Here is a 19,410-nt window from a genome sequence, read left to right as displayed (position 1 = left end):
GGAGAGAGATGAAATCAGGTTATAGGTTGTGAGGAGCTAGCACATGAGCATAGTCACTGGGAGGAAAGATGTTGTCTCAAAGATGTTTTGAAGAAAGGAGCATTACTAATGGATTTGAGCTGAGGCGGGAGAGAGTTCCATAGTCTAGCAGTGGAAATGGAATGGAGCATTTGACCAGCGGAGAGGTTAGGTTTTCCTTCTTGTAAGAGCATTTGATTTTCAGAGCGGAGAGGTCTGTTAGGGTGGTATAGAGTAAATAGAGAAGAAAGGTAAAGGCAGCTGGATGGATTGAATATTAGCTTATAGGCAGTTGTTAGTTGTATTATGTAAGATGGTGAGGAAGTTCCAGCCAGTTTAGTAGCCGAAGAGAGGTACAGTGGTGAGAGAGATGTCATCACTAATTTTGTTATAGCATGAGTCTAGTTTGGATTTAAGACTGGCCTGTGTGCTGGTAAAGAGAGAACACCATAAAGAAGTGATGGGAGCAGGAAGGAGGAGGCAATGGATAGTTTTGAGGAGTAATTTAGGAAGGTATTGTGATGGTATAGCATGCCTAGTTTCAGGTGTGCTTTTTTAATGTTGTGTATATGCATATTGAAAGTTAGGTGCTCGTTTATAGTGATACCTAGAAGTTTAGTATGTGTGACTACCTCGATGGTAGTGTTATCCTGGGAGAGTATAGAGAAAGAGTCTTTGTTTATAGTAGTGGTCTTCTTAGGGGTGAATAGCATTAGTTTGGTTTTCTTAGGTTTAAGGCAATGTGGTTGTTAGCTATACATATTTCGGTGCAGCTGAGAGCTGACTGGGTAAGTTTCAGGAGTTTAGTTGGAGAATTAGCAGTGCAGATGATAGTGACTGTACCTTGAGTGAGAATAATAGTGACCGTACCTTGAGTGAGAGTAGAGTGGAAGTCATTGAGAAAAATGCTGAAAAGCAGAGGCCCTAAGATGGATTCTTGGGGTACTCCAGTAGTGGTGTTGAGGAAAGGAGAGAAAGAGTGTTGCCACTTCGTAGCTTTTTGCTTGTCAGTTTGTATATAATGAATGCCGATATCATTGGGTATCACTGTAAACAAACTAACTACATCAAGGGTAACCAATAAATATGGAGTTCCTTTGGTCAAGTAACAGGCTTAGGTCACACCTTTAGTTTTAGCATTTTGCAACATTTATCAACTAACTATAGAGGAGGTGACCTTATTAATCAGACCCTTGAGTGTGAACTTAGATGGATAATTAGATTGAGGGCAGATGAACCACTGGGTTTAAACGACAAAGTCCAAATTAAACCTGTTTTGAAAAACAGGAGGATTTTTAGACCAAAATGATTTAAAGGAGCATTAAGGTTTTTGATGTTATAAATGCCACAGTGTATGTGTTTGTACAGTTGTTTATGTAACACACATACATTTATACATATAGTATTATATATATATATTTTATTTTACATTCTTTATTTTTGTTTATATGCTTTATTGAATGTATGCATATGAAGTGTTTTATATGGTTTTAATTTTTATTAATGCATTGAGTCCTTATCTTATGAGCTGTTTTAATTAATGTTCCCACCAATCATTGTACTGGGAGGGTTATTTAAATTGACTTCATGGAGTGCTGGTTGTAAAGTCTGAAGAAGCCTATTGGCGAAAGCGCTCACTTTTTTGTGTTACCATCAAATAAAGCTGTGTTTTATTTATCCTTGGACTGTTGGCTACATTTTCCTACGAGAGGAGTAGTATCAGTGACCGGTAGATGTAACATAAATTTTGTTTATTTGGAGTTCGTAATGTGCAGCCATTAGGGGACAACGTTCTTATGGTGATTGACTTTATTCGTTTTTATTTGGTTACGTTGTTCCCGAGCTCTGTCGGTGTGCTGTGCTGCTTTTGGTTGTGTTACTTGTTGTATTCTTTTTCATTTACTTGCTTTCTCTTAAAACCTGTTACTAGATCAAGTTAAGGGCTTTAATCCAGTCATTCCCCCATAGAAAAATGAAAAAAGCACATTTTTTTTTTTGTTTTGTCATGCTCTTTTAACCAGACTTCCTTTTTTTACATTGCAGTGCCTACAATTTCCTAAAACTGAACAAGGAAAAGAGAGAAGAAGGGAGAAAAATAAACTGGAGTACCTGTTTACAATAGTATCCCCATTACAGTTAAAAACAGCTGAGAAAACATTACTATATACCATGCAAAGAAAAACATACACTATAAAAATAGTACTATTAAGATTTTTTTGTTTTACTTATAGCTATCGTTCTCCCTCCTCTTCCCCTCCCCTAAGTATTTTTCGAACATTAATGACATGAAGTAGGTAGGGCATATACTTTAGAGTCCCCACAAGTCCAACAAAGTCCAAAAAAGTCCAATATTTCCAGATTTTCCTTTTCTGTCAGATTTCACAAATGGAATTATTGCTTTGTAAACCCACATTTGTCAGTTTCTAAGTTACTGGTTTTATTCCTATTCATCTCAATCTCCCAGATCCTGCCTCTGCTTTATTTCCAATGTGCTCCCAATTCTTCTAGTCAACTCTCGTGCTACCTTCCTTCTTTCCAGCATTTTCCATTGAAACATTGGAAGAGGTTTCACTGGCACAGTCTCTCTCTGTGGTCTTTATTGCCAGAAGAACAAGAAGAAGAATATCCTTTTGTTTCACACTCACTTTTTGTTGGACAAAATTTTGTATTTCTTCCTTAGCATATACTTCATTAAAAAATGATTTTGTCCCTCCAGGGAAGAATATTTTGAAGATAGCTGGGTACACCAGTTTGAATCACACACCTTCTTTTCAACATTCCCTGGATAATGGAATAAATCTACTCACGTTCTGCTTGGTGTACAATGAGTAATTATTCTCCACAAACACTGTGCTGTCTCCCACTTCTAGTACTTTGTCCTTCTGCCAAAGTTTTGTCAGAATCAACTTCTTCTGCTGGTAGGAGTGCATCTTTACTACTAAAGGTCTAGGTTGCTTTCTCATAGCCAGGTTTGGAACATACACATGGTGTGCCCTTTCATTTAACAACTTTTGCTGTGGAATACCAGTCCAGTTGCTTATTTGTGTTTTCATAAAATAAATACAATCTGTTCCTTCCAGCTTCTCTGGTACAGTTGAAAATCTCAGGTTTTCCGTATGTGCTCTGTCCACTAATTCTATTATTTTTGAAATATCTCTTCTTGAACAGTCTCATATTCATTCAGGCTTTTTCATTGTGACCTCTGATTTTTGCAGTTTTAACAACTCATCTGAATTCAGCCTTTTGTTGTTTGAGTTGATATACTCCATCAGTGTTTCATTTATCTGAACCAGGTCTGTGTGCAGTTGTCTTATGCTTTCCTCTAGGTTACTGGAAGTCATGTATAGAGCTTGCAGTGCTTTTTGCTAACAGCTGCAGTACTTATCCCACTCAGTGTTTTTTTCCTCACCTGTTTTATCTGGTTTTCCTTTAGGTCCTTTATAGTTCTTTTTTCTGGTATACAGGCAGTGCATTTACTAGACAGTTACTGAAATGTACCCAGAAACACAAAAGTCCACTGGCCTTCTCTGCTGAGTTTCTGTTTTCACATTGGGCAAGCTAGAATTAAGCAGTTACTGAAGGTGCAGCGATCTTGGAAGTCCCACAGACTCACTTTCCATCCTACATTATATTCTCAAACTGATCTCAAGACCATTGCTTTATTGCTTCCTGCAAAACATTTATATTGAACTAGCACTGTAAAGATTTCCATTTGTGACAAATGTGGAATTTAAAAATGTTGTATTATTTATATTTTATGACTTTTATTGCTCATATTTTAATACTATTAACTGCTTCTTCTGTTTACTAATTGTGAAAGGTTCTTTTCCCAGGATGTGCATGGGAGGCACAGGGGGACTTGCCTTGGTGACTTTGCCAAAGACATTATCTATCTATCTGACTGTACTACCAAAAGTCAAACACACATAACATCAAGCCTATGTTGATCAATCTAAAAACATTGAAAATCAAAATACTGAAAAGCAAAATAAAAACAAAAACATATCTTTTTTGCAGGAAGGCAAGTCCCCCTGCACCTTTCTCACCTCATGTTGCTTATATATACCAACTCCAAGATTGCATGGGAAAAGGCAAATTACCAATCCCTAATGTACTGTGACCTCCCTCTAAGCATTGCTGACATTTTGTGATCATATAGGTTCATCGGTTCATAGGTGTGTATTAGGCTAATGGCTCTAGAGCCTTTACAAGCCAAGCCCATAGGATTACCCTGGCATCGTGCCACCCAACATTAGTTCCTAGTGCCCCTGTCAAACAGAGCCACTGGAGTGATCCCCAGGGTGAATTTTCTATTTCCCATCCATTCATCAAGATTTTTCTTGAAGAAGGCCAAAGAGTTGCTCTGTTTGACATGTATGGGAAGTCTATTCAATAGCATGGGCAGTCTCTGGGTTATGAATCTGTCCCTCCAGCATGTTCTGATGATTGTGGTAATAGGTTGAGGAGCATGAGAAAAGGAATCCGGTTTACAATAGTATCCCCATTACAGTTAAAAACAGCTGAGAAAACATTACTATATACCATGCAAAGAAAAACATACACTATAAAAATAGTACTATTAAGATTTTTTTGTTTTACTTATAGCTATCGTTCTCCCTCCTCTTCCCCTCCCCTAAGTATTTTTCGAACATTAATGACATGAAGTAGGTAGGGCATATACTTTAGAGTCCCCACAAGTCCAACAAAGTCCAAAAAAGTCCAATATTTCCAGATTTTCCTTTTCTGTCAGATTTCACAAATGGAATTATTGCTTTGTAATCCCACATTTGTCAGTTTCTAAGTTACTGGTTTTATTCCTATTCATCTCAATCTCCCAGATCCTGCCTCTGCTTTATTTCCAATGTGCTCCCAATTCTTCTAGTCAACTCTCGTGCTACCTTCCTTCTTTCCATTGAAACATTGGAAGAGGTTTCACTGGCACAGTCTCTCTCTGTGGTCTTTATTGCCAGAAGAACAAGAAGAAGAATATCCTTTTGTTTCACACTCACTTTTTGTTGGACAAAATTTTGTATTTCTTCCTTAGCATATACTTCATTAAAAAATGATTTTGTCCCTCCAGGGAAGAATATTTTGAAGATAGCTGGGTACACCAGTTTGAATCACACACCTTCTTTTCAACATTCCCTGAATAATGGAATAAATCTACTCACCTTCTGCTTGGTGTACAATGAGTAATTATTCTCCACAAACACTGTGCTGTCTCCCACTTCTAGTACTTTGTCCTTCTGCCAAAGTTTTGTCAGAATCAACTTCTTCTGCTGGTAGGAGTGCATCTTTACTACTAAAGGTCTAGGTTGCTTTCTCATAGCCAGGTTTGGAACATACACATGGTGTGCCCTTTCATTTAACAACTTTTGCTGTGGAATACCAGTCCAGTTGCTTATTTGTGTTTTCATAAAATAAATACAGTCTGTTCCTTCCAGCTTCTCTGGTACAGTTGAAAATCTCAGGTTTTCCGTATGTGCTCTGTCCACTAATTCTATTATTTTTTGAAATATCTCTTCTTGAACAGTCTCATATTCAGTCAGGCTTTTTTCATTGTGACCTCTGATTTTTGCAGTTTTAACAACTCATCTGAATTCAGCCTTTTGTTGTTTGAGTTGATATACTCCATCAGTGTTTCATTTATCTGAACCAGGTCTGTGTGCAGTTGTCTTATGCTTTCCTCTAGGTTACTGGAAGTCATGTATAGAGCTTGCAGTGCTTTTTGCTAACAGCTGCAGTACTTATCCCACTCAGTGTTTTTTTCCTCACCTGTTTTATCTGGTTTTCCTTTAGGTCCTTTATAGTTCTTTTTTCTGGTATACAGGCAGTGCATTTACTAGACAGTTACTGAAATGTACCCAGAAACACAAAAGTCCACTGGCCTTCTCTGCTGAGTTTCTGTTTTCACATTGGGCAAGCTAGAATTAAGCAGTTACTGAAGGTGCAGCGATCTTGGAAGTCCCACAGACTCACTTTCCATCCTACATTATATTGTCAAACTGATCTCAAGACCATTGCTTTATTGTTTCCTGCAAAACATTTATATTGAACTAGCACTGTAAAGATTTCCATTTGTGACAAATGTGGAATTTAAAAATGTTGTATTATTTATATTTTATGACTTTTATTGCTCATATTTTAATACTATTAACTGCTTCTTCTGTTTACTAATTGTGAAAGGTTCTTTTCCCAGGATGTGCATGGGAGGTACAGGGGGACTTGCCTTGGTGACTTTGCCAAAGACATTATCTATCTATCTGACTGTACTACCAAAAGTCAAACACACATAACATCAAGCCTATGTTGATCAATCTAAAAACATTGAAAATCAAAATACTGAAAAGCAAAATAAAAACAAAAACATATCTTTTTTGCAGGAAGGCAAGTCCCCCTGCACCTTTCTCACCTCATGTTGCTTATATATACCAACTCCAAGATTGCATGGGAAAAGGCAAATTACCAATCCCTAATGTACTGTGACCTCCCTCTAAGCATTGCTGACATTTTGTGATCATATAGGTTCATCAGTTCATAGGTGTGTATTAGGCTAATGGCTCTAGAGCCTTTACAAGCCAAGCCCATAGGATTACCCTGGCATCGTGCCACCCAACATTAGTTCCTAGTGCCCCTGTCAAGCAGAGCCACTGGAGTGATCCTCAGGGTGAATTTTCTATTTCCCATCCATTCATCAAGATTTTTCTTGAAGAAGGCCAAAGAGTTGCTCTGTTTGACATGTATGGGAAGTCTATTCAATAGCATGGGCAGTCTCTGGGTTATGAATCTGTCCCTCCAGCATGTTCTGTTGATTGTGGTAATAGGTTGAGGAGCATGTGGTGCAGAGGAATTGGGATTTCTGTAGATGTAGCATTTCTAACAGAGCTGGGTCAGACATGGCTTTGTAAGTCAAGCAATAGATTGTCTCTAAGTAGGTGATATGAGACAGAGAATAGCTGGAGTTTTTTGAGTCTGTCCATATAAGACAAGTGTTTAAGGCCTAGGATCATCTTTGTGAGGTACTTTTGTGGCCTGTCCAGCTGTTGCAGGCGTCTAGCAAGGTACATGCCAAATGGGGCATTGTACTCGATGACTGGCCTAATGAGGAAAGAGTAGAGGGAGACAATGACCTATTTCTTCCTGGATGCAAAACTCTTAGTAATGAGATGTGCCTCATAGAAGGACTTTTTGACCACAGTGGCAATGCTGTGGTCAAAAGAGAGTTTGCTGTCAACCTGTGTTCCCAGATCTCTTATAATGCCTTCTGTGTTCAGTGGACTACCATCGATGTGGTAATTCACGGGAACTGAGATTTTACCAAAGGGGATGACGACACATTTTTTGGCATTAAGCTTAAAGTCATGATTCTGACACCAGTCGTTGGTCTCATTGAGGCCTTTCTGCAGGATGTCAGCATCACTTGGGCAGTTAGTAATAGCTCCCAACTTGCAAAGATCTGTGAACTTTGTCAGCCAGAGTCCCTTCATATTGGCTTGGACTTCAGAGAAGTAGATACCAAACAGGAGAGGACCCAGGACCGAACCCTGTGGGGCTCCACTCATGACTGGTCAGCAGCCTGACTTGGAGTCAGCTACTTTCGCACTGTGGGTTCTATCTGTGAACCAGTTTGCAACCAACCTGGTGATATTGGTTCATAGGTTCATAGGTTAGTACTAGGCTATCGGCCCTAGGGCCTATACAAGCCTAGACATAACAATTCCCTGGCTATTTCTTCACATAGTATTCACTTCCCTGGACCCCTGATGTGATCCCCGGGGTGAATTTCCTATCTCCTATCCAATCATCAAGGTTCCTTTTGAAGAGGGCCAAAGAGGCTCTCTGCTTGACATGTATGGGCAGTCTATTCCAGAGTCTGGGGAGTCTGTGGGTCCGGAACCTATCCCTCCAGCATGTTTTGTTCATTGTGATGACAATGTTTAGATCCCTGGAGTGTATGTCTCTGTGGGATTGGGATTTCCTTTAGTGTAGCATGTCCCAACAGCTCTGGGTTTGACATGGCCTTGTATGTTAAGCAGAGATCACCTCTGCGTAGATGATATGAGACAGAGTATAGGTGAAGTTTTTTAGACGGTCAGCATAGGGCATCTGCTTTAGGCCTGTGATTTTTTTTAGTGAGGTATTTCTATGCCCTTTCCAGTTGTTGCAGATGACTTGAGAGGTACATACCAAATGGGGTGTTGTATTCTATAACGGGTCTAATGAGGGATGGGTGCAGTGGGACAATGACCACCTTTTTTCTGGATGAAAAGTCCTTAGTGATGAGGTGTGCCACATAGAAGGATTTCCTGACTGTTGTGGCGATGTGGGTTATATAGGGGTTGATGACTAGCTTAGTGAGTTTTTCTATGATTCCTGAGTGGGGAGTAGTATCAAAGACCTTGGCCAGATCATGGTAGGCTGTATGAGCCACCTTCATCCAAAGCTCTGATGGCTGACTCAAAGAAGTCGACCAGGTTGAGCAGGCATGATCTACCCTTCATAAAACCAAACTGTGTGAGATTCAGAGTTTGGAGATTCCCTATATCCTTGTTTATTAGGTCCATGATGATGCGTTCCATAGTTTTGCATATCAGACTCGTCAGGCTAATGGGGCAATAGTTCCCAGGATCTGTAGTCACTCCTCCTTTGTGGAGAGGGATGACTGTAGTAGTGCACCATTCAGTAGGGACAAAGCCTAAGGTGAGGCTGTGATTGAAAAGGGCACACAGGTGTGGTGCCAGTTCACTCTGTAGTTCATGTAGAACACAGCCAAGTATATTGTCAGGTACCATAGAAGCTGTATTCTTGGTCTTAGACAGTGCTGTTTTAACCTGTGCAGCAGTAATACAGACTGCCTAGCAACGGGGTGGGAGGTTGGCATAATGGTTAAGGTGTTTACCTTACAAACATAAGGTGCAGGGTTTGATTCTCACATGGGGTAATTGGCTAGGCTGAAAATGGTCCACAAGGGCAGTTAGCCTAGTACTAATCTATGAACCTAATCTATGAACCTATGAACCTAATCTGCTGGTATTGGGATTGGTCCTTTGGGGGGAGTGGTAAAATTGGCACTCAATCTGCCGGCCAGTATATTGGCAATCACAGTTGGCTCAGTATAGGAGGTACCATTGTGCAGTAGCTCAGAGTAAATCTGGGTATTGCCATAGAGATTCTTTACATAACTATAGAAGGCCTTGTGGTTGTCTTTACTATATGCTGAACTTCTGGTTTCATAGCTAGCTTTAGAGGATTTGATGAGGGATCTCAACTTTTTGTTGAGGCTGATAAGGGACTTTTTACAGTCTTGGGACTTCACCTTATTCTGCATCAGTTTCTTCCTTCTGTTTTAGAGTTTTTTATGGCAGGGGACCACCAGATTGGCTTCCTTTTTTTTGGAGGAGAGTGTCTTGGTTCTATTGGGTATGTCGAGAGCCATGCATTTGTGTACATGTTCGTATAGTGCATTGGTGTATGATTCAGTGGTCATGGAACTATTCTCCATTTGCATGGGTGCTGTGAAATTAGCGACCTCTGTTTTTAGGAGCCCAAAGTTAGTTTTGGAGAAGTTTTTCATGGTGGTTACCTTTGCAGGGGGGATGGGGTGGGAGGGATGTGGATTTCCAAGGTGATTAGTTTGTGGTCGGATCAAACCAGAGAGGAATTGACTACTGGTATAGAACAATGGTTGCCCATGTTAGTAATGACCAGGTCAAGAATGTTGCGACCTGTAGTGTGGGTAAGAATGAGCTGGTCCAGGGCATTGGAATTAATGAATTCCAGGAAACATTGGGCAAGTGTATTGGTACATGAGTTGTTTTGGAAACAACAAATGCCTCTGCAAGTATGGTGGCTGCAAAGGCCGAAAACAGTACCAATTACAAAAGAAAAATTAGGCAAGCAGCTGTAGCATCAGGATTTCTTTATTCTGATGATGGTGTAAGCCATATATCAATCAGATAGAATGCGTACACAAACCGGTTTCAGCAAACAGTTACAATGCCTTCCTCAGTGTGAAATAAACAGAATGCAATACACTCCTTATATAGTATTAATTCAATCAGTCATTACCATTGGATATAAGTGCTCATTAAGTCCAGGGGGAATAAACCCCCAAGTTTAATAATCCATTTCTTCTCTTTTTTTATTTAAATTATCATGCCAGCCCATTTTATTGCATCTTGGTGCTCTAATTTTATCAATAATAATAAAATTGAAAGACGCACTTGGATAAAAAAGAGTATGCTTAAATAATGCATTGGTAATTTTCTTATTTCTTATTTCACTAAGATGCTTCTTCACTCTGAATTTAGCAGGACGTGAGGTTTGCCCCACATAAAATAACATGAGTAGTTTTCCATTTAATGGAGTATTAGTTGAAATCGCCCAATATGAGAGTGTTAGGTTGGACCCTAATATTCTCCAGGGTGCTTAGGAACATGGAGTGTGAGTCTTGGGACATGGTTGGGAACCTATAGCAGGCTACGACCTGAATCGCTATCTTACGCAATGTTAGCTGCACCTGAAGTATCTCTGATGAATTATGTTGGGCTACCAGTCTGGAGGTGTGCTTCCTTTATGAATATGGAAACACCACCGCCTTTGGAGCTTTGGTCCAAGTTCTGGGGCAGAAAGGTGTGGAATGAGTTACAGGTTCATAGGTTCATAGCTTCATAGGTTGGTACTAGGCTATCCACCCTAGGGCCTACACAAGCCTAGCCATAACAATTCCCTGGCTATTTCTTCCCACAGTATTTACTGCCTGGTAGTGCAGGGGTGCTTTCTGCTGCTTTGAACCAGGTCTCTGTTACAGCACAAATGTTAATGGTCTCCATTTTAAGGAGTGCTTTGAGTGAGTGCATGTTGAGGTTTAGACTTCTAGCATTGAGCAGTATGACCCTCAGATTGCATTTATTTGTAGTTGCTATGGTGGTAATTTGATCTTTGGAACACAGCTTAAAAAAGTCACTATAGGGGTGGCAAAAGCCTTGGCCAGTATCCAGAAGCCCAGTGGGGACAGATGCAGGCCATCTCTTGACAAAGCATCGAGGTCTGTCAATTATATCGTTCCAGGCAGACAGATACTGGATCCCCTTGGAATGACACCAGAAAGTTAGCCTATTGTTGAACTCAATCATTTTCTGCTTGTACTGTGGTATTATTCTGGGTGATGGTAGGGTACTGCTCAGGGCTAGGGTCATACCCGGCTGGGCTACATAATCCAAGAGATCCTCCATGCCTCTTTTCATGTAGTCCAGGGAGATACGTCTCAAGTCATTTACACCCACATGTACAGTGAAAGAGTCATATTTGTACCTGTTGTTGAGGGACCTGAGTGCATGTGTTATGTGGTTGATCCTGGCACCTGACAGGCAGCTGACTGCTACTTTCTCCTTATTCAACCTAGTGAGTGGGACATCAGTGTACCTCACTATCAAGTCACCTATGACTAGTGTGTTGGCCATGCTGTTTTGTCTTAGGGGCTTTGGTTGAGTGGCACACTGTTTAGGAGAGTTATGTGTCTCGTGATTAGTGTGCTGTGGTGGTCAAATGCATTTCTGCCTTGGAGGCCTCTGCTGTTTGGGTAGATTTTTATTGAAAGCCTCCGCAAAGGTGGGTGTATGATTTGTGTTTTTATGTGAAGGCAGTGCTGGTGTGGGTTCTGGAGGGCTATATGTTCCATGTGGTGTGGTGCAAGTGTTGACCTTCTCCTCTTGACCAGCTATTCCAGTCTTGGCTGGAGAGTGCGTGGCTTCCAATTTGGATATATAAGTGCGTCTCTTGCAAGTCTGAGTGTTGGGATGTAAGAGGAGAGGGTTGTCAGTGTACATGAGGCAGTTGCTACACTGCCTCAGGATGCCGAAATTCACCAGGTTAATAGGAGAAAGAAGAGGGTACTGACCTTTAGACATGCCTGGAGGGGTGGGCATTAATAATAAGTACTGGAGCTGGTTCCTTGTAGAATATTTAGTGCTTTACTTTTGTGTGCTACAATAATTGCTACAAGAAGTCTAGTAAAGTGCTAGACTAATAAGCTAGTAAAAATGCAGTAGAGGAGAGAACTAGCAGATCTAAGGGAAAAATTGAAGAGCAGACTTTTTGGCACTGCACAGAAGTTTACAAACAGTCCTGGATACAGCAAATCTGCATCTGGACTAGACTAGTTACAAGAAAGGCAGGAAACAAACTTAGACATTTTTTAACAGAAAAGCAGCTGAAATAGCACTAAAAACAATTCAAATGCAGTGCAAGCTAGAACAGTTGAGTTGTAGCAATATTAAAGCAAATACAGTTTAATTAAATGCAATGTATTCAAATGGTATTCTGAACTGAATTCAAATATTAACAGATAAAGCAAAAAAAAGAGACGCTGACGGCTGAAGGTTCCAGAATAAGGCCTTTACTAGTGCAGAAACACAAGCACTTTCACAAATGAGCTTCCTCAGGTGTACATAAACACTGTTAAAACACACCTTATAATCTAAAGACAAGTCACATGATAGACAGTGACATCACAATCAAGCTATAGACCTAAACTATCATAAAAAGCATAATCTGAACTATATCATACTTTAATTCATGTAAAAAATATAAAAAAAATATAAAAAATACATATAAAAATAAAATTATACATAAAATGTGTATAAAAAATAATATATGAAATCATCTTCTGAGGGGCCTCATCTTCAGTCTTGGTCTCAAAGGAATACATTCATTGAGACCATGTCCCTCAGTGCTTCTCAATCTAGTAATCCATATTGTCTCCAAATTCTCAGTTCTGTTGCGTACATCACCCTGTCTTAGGCTCTCATAAAGTAGCCCTATCACTCTGAAACTAAAAACATGTGAATCATTTGTACTGGATACATGCTTAGCTAGTGCATTGGTTTTATTGCCCTTCCTAATATTATATAAATGCTCCCTAATACGATCCCTGAAATGTCTATCTGTCTTGCCAACATAAAATTTGGCACAAACCCTGCAGCTAGCAAGATAGACTACATGTTTACTATCACATGTAGCGGAAACCCTGAAAGTGTAATCCTTACCTAAGTCAGGGTGATGAAATACCTTGTTACTATCTAAATAACCACACCAATTGCATGACCCACACTGATGAGTACCACTATAGATGGAATCTAACCTAACCTCTTTCGGATAGCATAATCTCCTCTTAATAGATTTATCATTCCTAAAACTAAACCTAGGGGTATGGTCAACCATCCTCACTATTTCATCATCTGTCATTAGTACTTGCCAGTGCTTCTTAATAATCTCCATATATCTGTTCACATCTGTAGTATATTTCAGAGAAATTCTCAGATTGGTCTGGGTAGAAGCCTTGTTGTCCCCAAATGAAGATGGACTCTTCTTAGAAAAAAATGGTCTAGCCTGTTGACCTCGCTTACACATAGCTCTTGGTACCTGTTGTGTTATAGTCCTCTCATCATAGCCTCTATCTTTTAGATAGCTGACCACCCTGCCCACTTCAAAGTTAAAATCTTCATCTCTAACATTGAGTCTAGAAGCCCTCATCACCTGATTAGTTACAATGTTCTTAAAAATATGAGGTGGATGTGCACTTTTACGATGTAAAAGATGATTAACACAACAATCCTTCCTGTACTGTTTAGTATATACTCGCCCTTCCGGGTCTCTCTTCACAGCCACATCTAAAAAATCCAAATTGTCATATGACATCCTATGTGTAAAACGCAAAAAACTTGTGGTTTCATTAACATACATTATAAATTCAGAAAAACTATCATTGCTCCCATCACAATACAATATTGAAGTTATTACTTTGTTAGTCCATCTATTGAAGTTGGTGTTGGAGCACAACATATTTCTTTTTGGTAACCAGATGTTCAGACAATGCAATGGCATGGCTATGGGCACTTCTTGTGCCAATAGCTACACCAGTGCAGTAATGGCAGTTTGGGAAGAGCAATATATTTTCAAAGGTCCATTCAGGGAATGTGTTGTGTTCTACCGTAGATTTGTAGATGATGTTTTTATTTTGTGGGATGGGAGCAATGAAAGGTTTTCTGAATTTATAATGTATGTTAATGAAACCACAAGTGTTTTGCGTTTTACACACAGGATGTCATATGACAATTTGGATTTTTTAGATGTGGCTGTGAAGAGAGACCCGGAAGGGCGAGTATATACTAAACAGTACAGGAAGGATTGTTGTGTTAATCATCTTTTACATCGTAAAAGTGCACATCCACCTCATATTTTTAAGAACATTGTAACTAATCAGGTGATGAGGGCTTCTAGACTCAATGTTAGAGATGAAGATTTTAACTTTGAAGTGGGCAGGGTGGTCAGCTATCTAAAAGATAGAGGCTATGATGAGAGGACTATAACACAACAGGTACCAAGAGCTATGTGTAAGCGAGGTCAACAGGCTAGACCATTTTTTTCTAAGAAGAGACCATCTTCAGTTGGGGACAACAAGGCTTCTACCCAGACCAATCTGAGAATTTCTCTGAAATATACTACAGATGTGAACAGATATATGGAGATTATTAAGAAGCACTGGCAAGTACTAATGACAGATGATGAAATAGCGAGGATGGTTGACCATACCCCTAGGTTTAGTTTCAGGAATGATAAATCTATTAAGAGGAGATTATGCTATCCGAAAGTAGTTAGGTTAGATTCCATCTATAGTGGTACTCATCAGTGTGGGTCATGCAATTGGTGTGGTTATTTACATAGTAACAAGGTATTTCATCACCCTGACTTAGGTAAGGATTACACTTTCAGGGTTTCTGCTACATGTGATAGTAAACATGTAGTCTATCTTGCTAGCTGCAGGGTTTGTGCCAAATTTTATATTGGCAAGACAGATAGACATTTCAGAGATCGTATTAGGGAGCATTTATATAATATTAGGAAGGGCAATAAAACCAATGCACTAGCTAAGCATGTATCCAGTACAAATGATTCACATGTTTTTAGTTTCAGAGTGATAGGGCTACTTTATGAGAGCCTAAGACAGGGTGATGTACGCAACAGAACTGAGAATTTGGAGGCAATATGGATTACTAGATTGAGAAGCACTGAGGGACATGGTCTCAATGAATGTATTCCTTTGAGACCAAGACTGAAGATGAGGCCCCTCAGAAGATGATTTCATATATTATTTTTTATACACATTTTATGTATAATTTTATTTTTATATATTTTTATATGTATTTTTATATGTTTTTTATATTTTTTACATGAATTAAAGTATGATATAGTTGTTCAGATTATGCTTTTTGTGATAGTTTAGGTCTATAGCTTGATTGTGATGTCACTGTCTATCATGTGACTTGTCTTTAGGTTATAAGGTGTGTTTTAACAGTGCTTATGTACACCTGAGGAAGCTCATTTGTGAAAGCGCTTGTGTTTCTGCAGTAGTAAAGGCCTTATTCTGGAACCTTCAGCCGTCAGCGTCTCTTTTTTTGCTTTATCTGTTTACATTTCGTTTTTTGGAGACGTTTTGTGTGGATTCTTTCTGGCAGTTGTCTTTGTCTTCATATGAATTCAAATATTGTTTTATTCAACTCTGAACAGTTAAAAAGTGCTATTCAGTAACTTGTACAGGAATTAGAAATGTTTTATATTCTGAATGTTTGATGAAAGGGCTGGTTCTTGTCTTTCTATATACACAGTTGGTACACCTTGCATACATTCATATATGTGTATGTGTGCTATGTCCGTATCTCCATAGGGGTGTGTGTGTGTGTGTGTGTGTGTGTGTGTGTGTGTGTGTGTGTAAAAACACACACAAACACACACACACATGCATATATACATATATGTTTGTGTGTGTGCATATCTATATATATATATATATATATATATATATATATATATGTATATATATATATATATATATATATATATATATATATACATATATACTGACATAGATATAGTACCATTGAAACTTATCAAATGTTTCTTTTCTCTGGTACTAGAAGATGTGAGTATTTTAATTATTGCTACTTGTATTATAATATGCTATTATTGAGGTTTTAGTTGTTGATAATAGCATATTGATTTTGTGTGGAACATGTAGTTTTTTGCTTTTGGTGTTAGGCAGCAGTAGTGATCAGCCTTGTGTGATCTTTGTGTTACTAATAAGTCTACAGTCTAAAAAATGATGGGTTGTAATCATTGTCTGTGCATTCTGTGATAGAGTATAAGCAGTGATTACCTGTATATTGGGTTTTCCTTTATCTGCATTGTAGTCTGTAAAAGTAATAAGTACAAAATTATAAGTGTCAAAAAAACTGTCAAAATGCATTTCTGTGTTCCACACTAGAAACATATCTGCATTCTAAAATGCATGGTACAGCAGTTGTATACTGCCACTTTGAATAAATCTTTTATTACTACTTTGTTATGAAACAAAGGAATGTTATAGAACATTGCCTGTCAACGAGATAGTTTGGGTTTATTTTGTTACATGTTCTGTAATGAATACAGTGTTGTTTGTGTACTGCACAGATGAAGTTACTAGAAAGTGCAGAGTAAGATAGAAATAACAGCATTGATAGGATCTGGATGGCTGCATATTTCTACTCTTTGTCAAGGGTGTGAGTCTGTAGCTCTGCAATGTAAATTAATTTACATTATACTATGTTAGATTTATGTCAGTGTTTGTTTTTGCTGCTAGTCTATTCTGAGCAATAAATTTCTTGCCTTAAACGTCTGTGTGCCGTAGTAGAAGTACTAATGAGAGACAGTAATAAGGAACCTGTTAACACTGTGCATTTCTGGTGATGGTATATCTAATTTAGGTGTGGGGCAACCTCTCCACATTAGGGTGCTTAGGGAACAGAGTCCCCAATTTAAAGCATAATTGTGAATTAAAGTAAACTCAGAGATGGATAAATGTATTAGTATATTTATGTACTGTCATTATATTTTAGAACTTTCAAATAATATGCATGAGAACGATGTCCATTGAAATATGGGTTAAAGTCAGACTTGGAAAAGACTAAAAGAATATACGTCATTACATTTTGACTGGTTAAGTAGGACATTTCAGTTTGTTTCACCCTACTAAAGATGAATATGCTACTATTTTGAAAGAATACTTTATATATGTTAGAGTATCCGCGGTGGTGGTGCTGCGGTAGCGTTGTCGCCTCACAGTAAGACACTGTCCAGTTCGATTCTCAGCTAGAGCGTCTTCTGCGTGGAGACATGTGTGAATGGGCTTACCTTCATTGAAGGTTGTGCGTGAGGGCTGGTAACACGGCACGTAAAAATCAACTACCATTCATTAGCAGACTGGAGTTCTGCTGTGGCGACCCCTATCCGGGAAAAGCCGAAAGACACAACAACAACAACTTTATATGTTAGAGTAAAATCTAATATCGTAAATGGATTAAAATCTTTAAAAATTAATCCAAACCCCAATGCAATGCAGTAGTATAGTACTGTAAATGTGTATAGCTTCAGCACTAAAAAATGTCTGGAAAGCCCAGTGCATAGAGAGATAAAAGAGGATAAGACATAGCATGTGGTAGAACTTTTTTGTGTAGACAATGATATCAGAATAAAATCCCCTACATCAATACATATGATGCAACAAAATGCAGAACAGCATTTTTTACCCCATTAATGAACATTTTTTGCTTCAGTTATGTCGATACATTTCATTGGGTGTACCCCCAGGCATACAGAAAGATATATCCAATAAAGTCTATGGGTGCACGTCATACTATCCCTGAGGTGACATGACTGAATGATACTTTAAAGTTGTTTGGGGTATGCTTTAGTATAAACGTTTATGAAGCTTTTTATTAAAACAGAGTCCATAAATATGTGACAAAGATGTAATGCATCATAGCACTTAACTCACCAGATACTACATTGTACATCTGAACTTCATCAGACAGTTTTAATGGGTGCAAAGAATTATGGACAGTTATGCAACTTAATAGAGCCACTTATACCTATGATACATTATTTAAATAAATTTAAGTAGTATGCAGAACTGTTTCAGAATAAAGTCTTTAGTAACTGCAGAAAAATTCAGGTTTCATAAAAGAAACCAAAGATGATATGACTGTATTTCAGCATATATAACTGAATTACATACATTGGATAAACTCTAGCAGTTTGGTGGGGAACTAATTGATGCATTAAGGGCCAGGTGTGTGCAGTATGTACAGCAAAATTAAACAAATTATTTTTCAGAAAAGGAATTAATACTAAAATAAATCTGCAATGATGTATTTTGAACCAAAAAAAAATGCACTGGTCTCCCTTTTCTTAGGGCTGACAACTCAAAATGGTTAATCCATATAATGAATATACTTGGTGTCAAATTGATATTTTTGTTGAGCAATTAGTATATATAATAAGGAAAGTCTATGACTTCATGTGATCATCAGGTATATTGCATTCAGGCAGAAAGGTAGATTGGTTCCACAGTATGTCTCCTTGGTTATGACTTAACAATATACTTTGTTTCTACAAAAATGCTCACTTCATTCATCCTGAAATGGTCCACTATGTAAAGAAGTTCAGATGTGGTCTCCAAGTTCTATAAGCTGGACATAAATCACTGGCATAGGAGTAAAAGTGTGCCATACCCACCTTTCACAGATGAACCCTCTTAATGGGACTGTGTTGATCCCACACTGAAAGTGCTTGATGATGCAGATTGTCAGTGGACCTCTGGTTTGCTCATTGGACACTAATGTGTGAGCCTTCTTTGGTCCTTTGTGGGAAATTGCAGTCTATAATCGTAAAGACAATACATGAAGTAGCATATTGGCATGATGAAAATGAATTCTGTAGTGAGAAACTGTTTGTGGTGAGAGTTATGCTGACATAGTAAAAATAAAATCTTTAGTAAGACGTTATGTGTGGTATTGTGGCAATGACAACCAAAGAACTAACTCATAAAAAGAATGCTATTGTAGCTTAATGATCAATTACAGAAACACGGATTTGTTCACTTGATCAAATTAGATGTTCTAAAAAAGAAGCCATGGTTGTAATAAAAAAAATCTGTTTAACCATGATGCTCTGACATCAAAACTAAGTTAGTAGGAGGGCAGCAAACACAATATCATTCATGTGCCTTCCCAGCACAGATACAAAAAAATGCTCTTAAATTTTACTTTGACTGCCACTTTGATACATTTTAATATGAATGTTACTTTGTATGACATAGTGTGAATGAAGTGGCATTCACAAGAAACACTTTTAGAATACTTACTCAGAGCCACTTTCAAGCATGTCAGCTATAACGTGATAAGAATGCATTACCACTGAAAACATAACTGCACATGTGGGAATGACCACCAGTGCCAAAGTACCACAATACATATAGACTTTGCAGACACATTTGTAGACATCATACTTTTCATCACA

This window comes from Protopterus annectens, chromosome 11.part0, assembly GCF_019279795.1.
Source record: "Protopterus annectens isolate FY-2018-M chromosome 11.part0, PAN1.0, whole genome shotgun sequence".
NCBI classification, from domain to species: Eukaryota; Metazoa; Chordata; order Ceratodontiformes; family Protopteridae; genus Protopterus; species Protopterus annectens.
The sequence above is the reverse complement of the archived record's forward strand: the minus strand, read 5'-3'. Positions refer to the sequence as shown.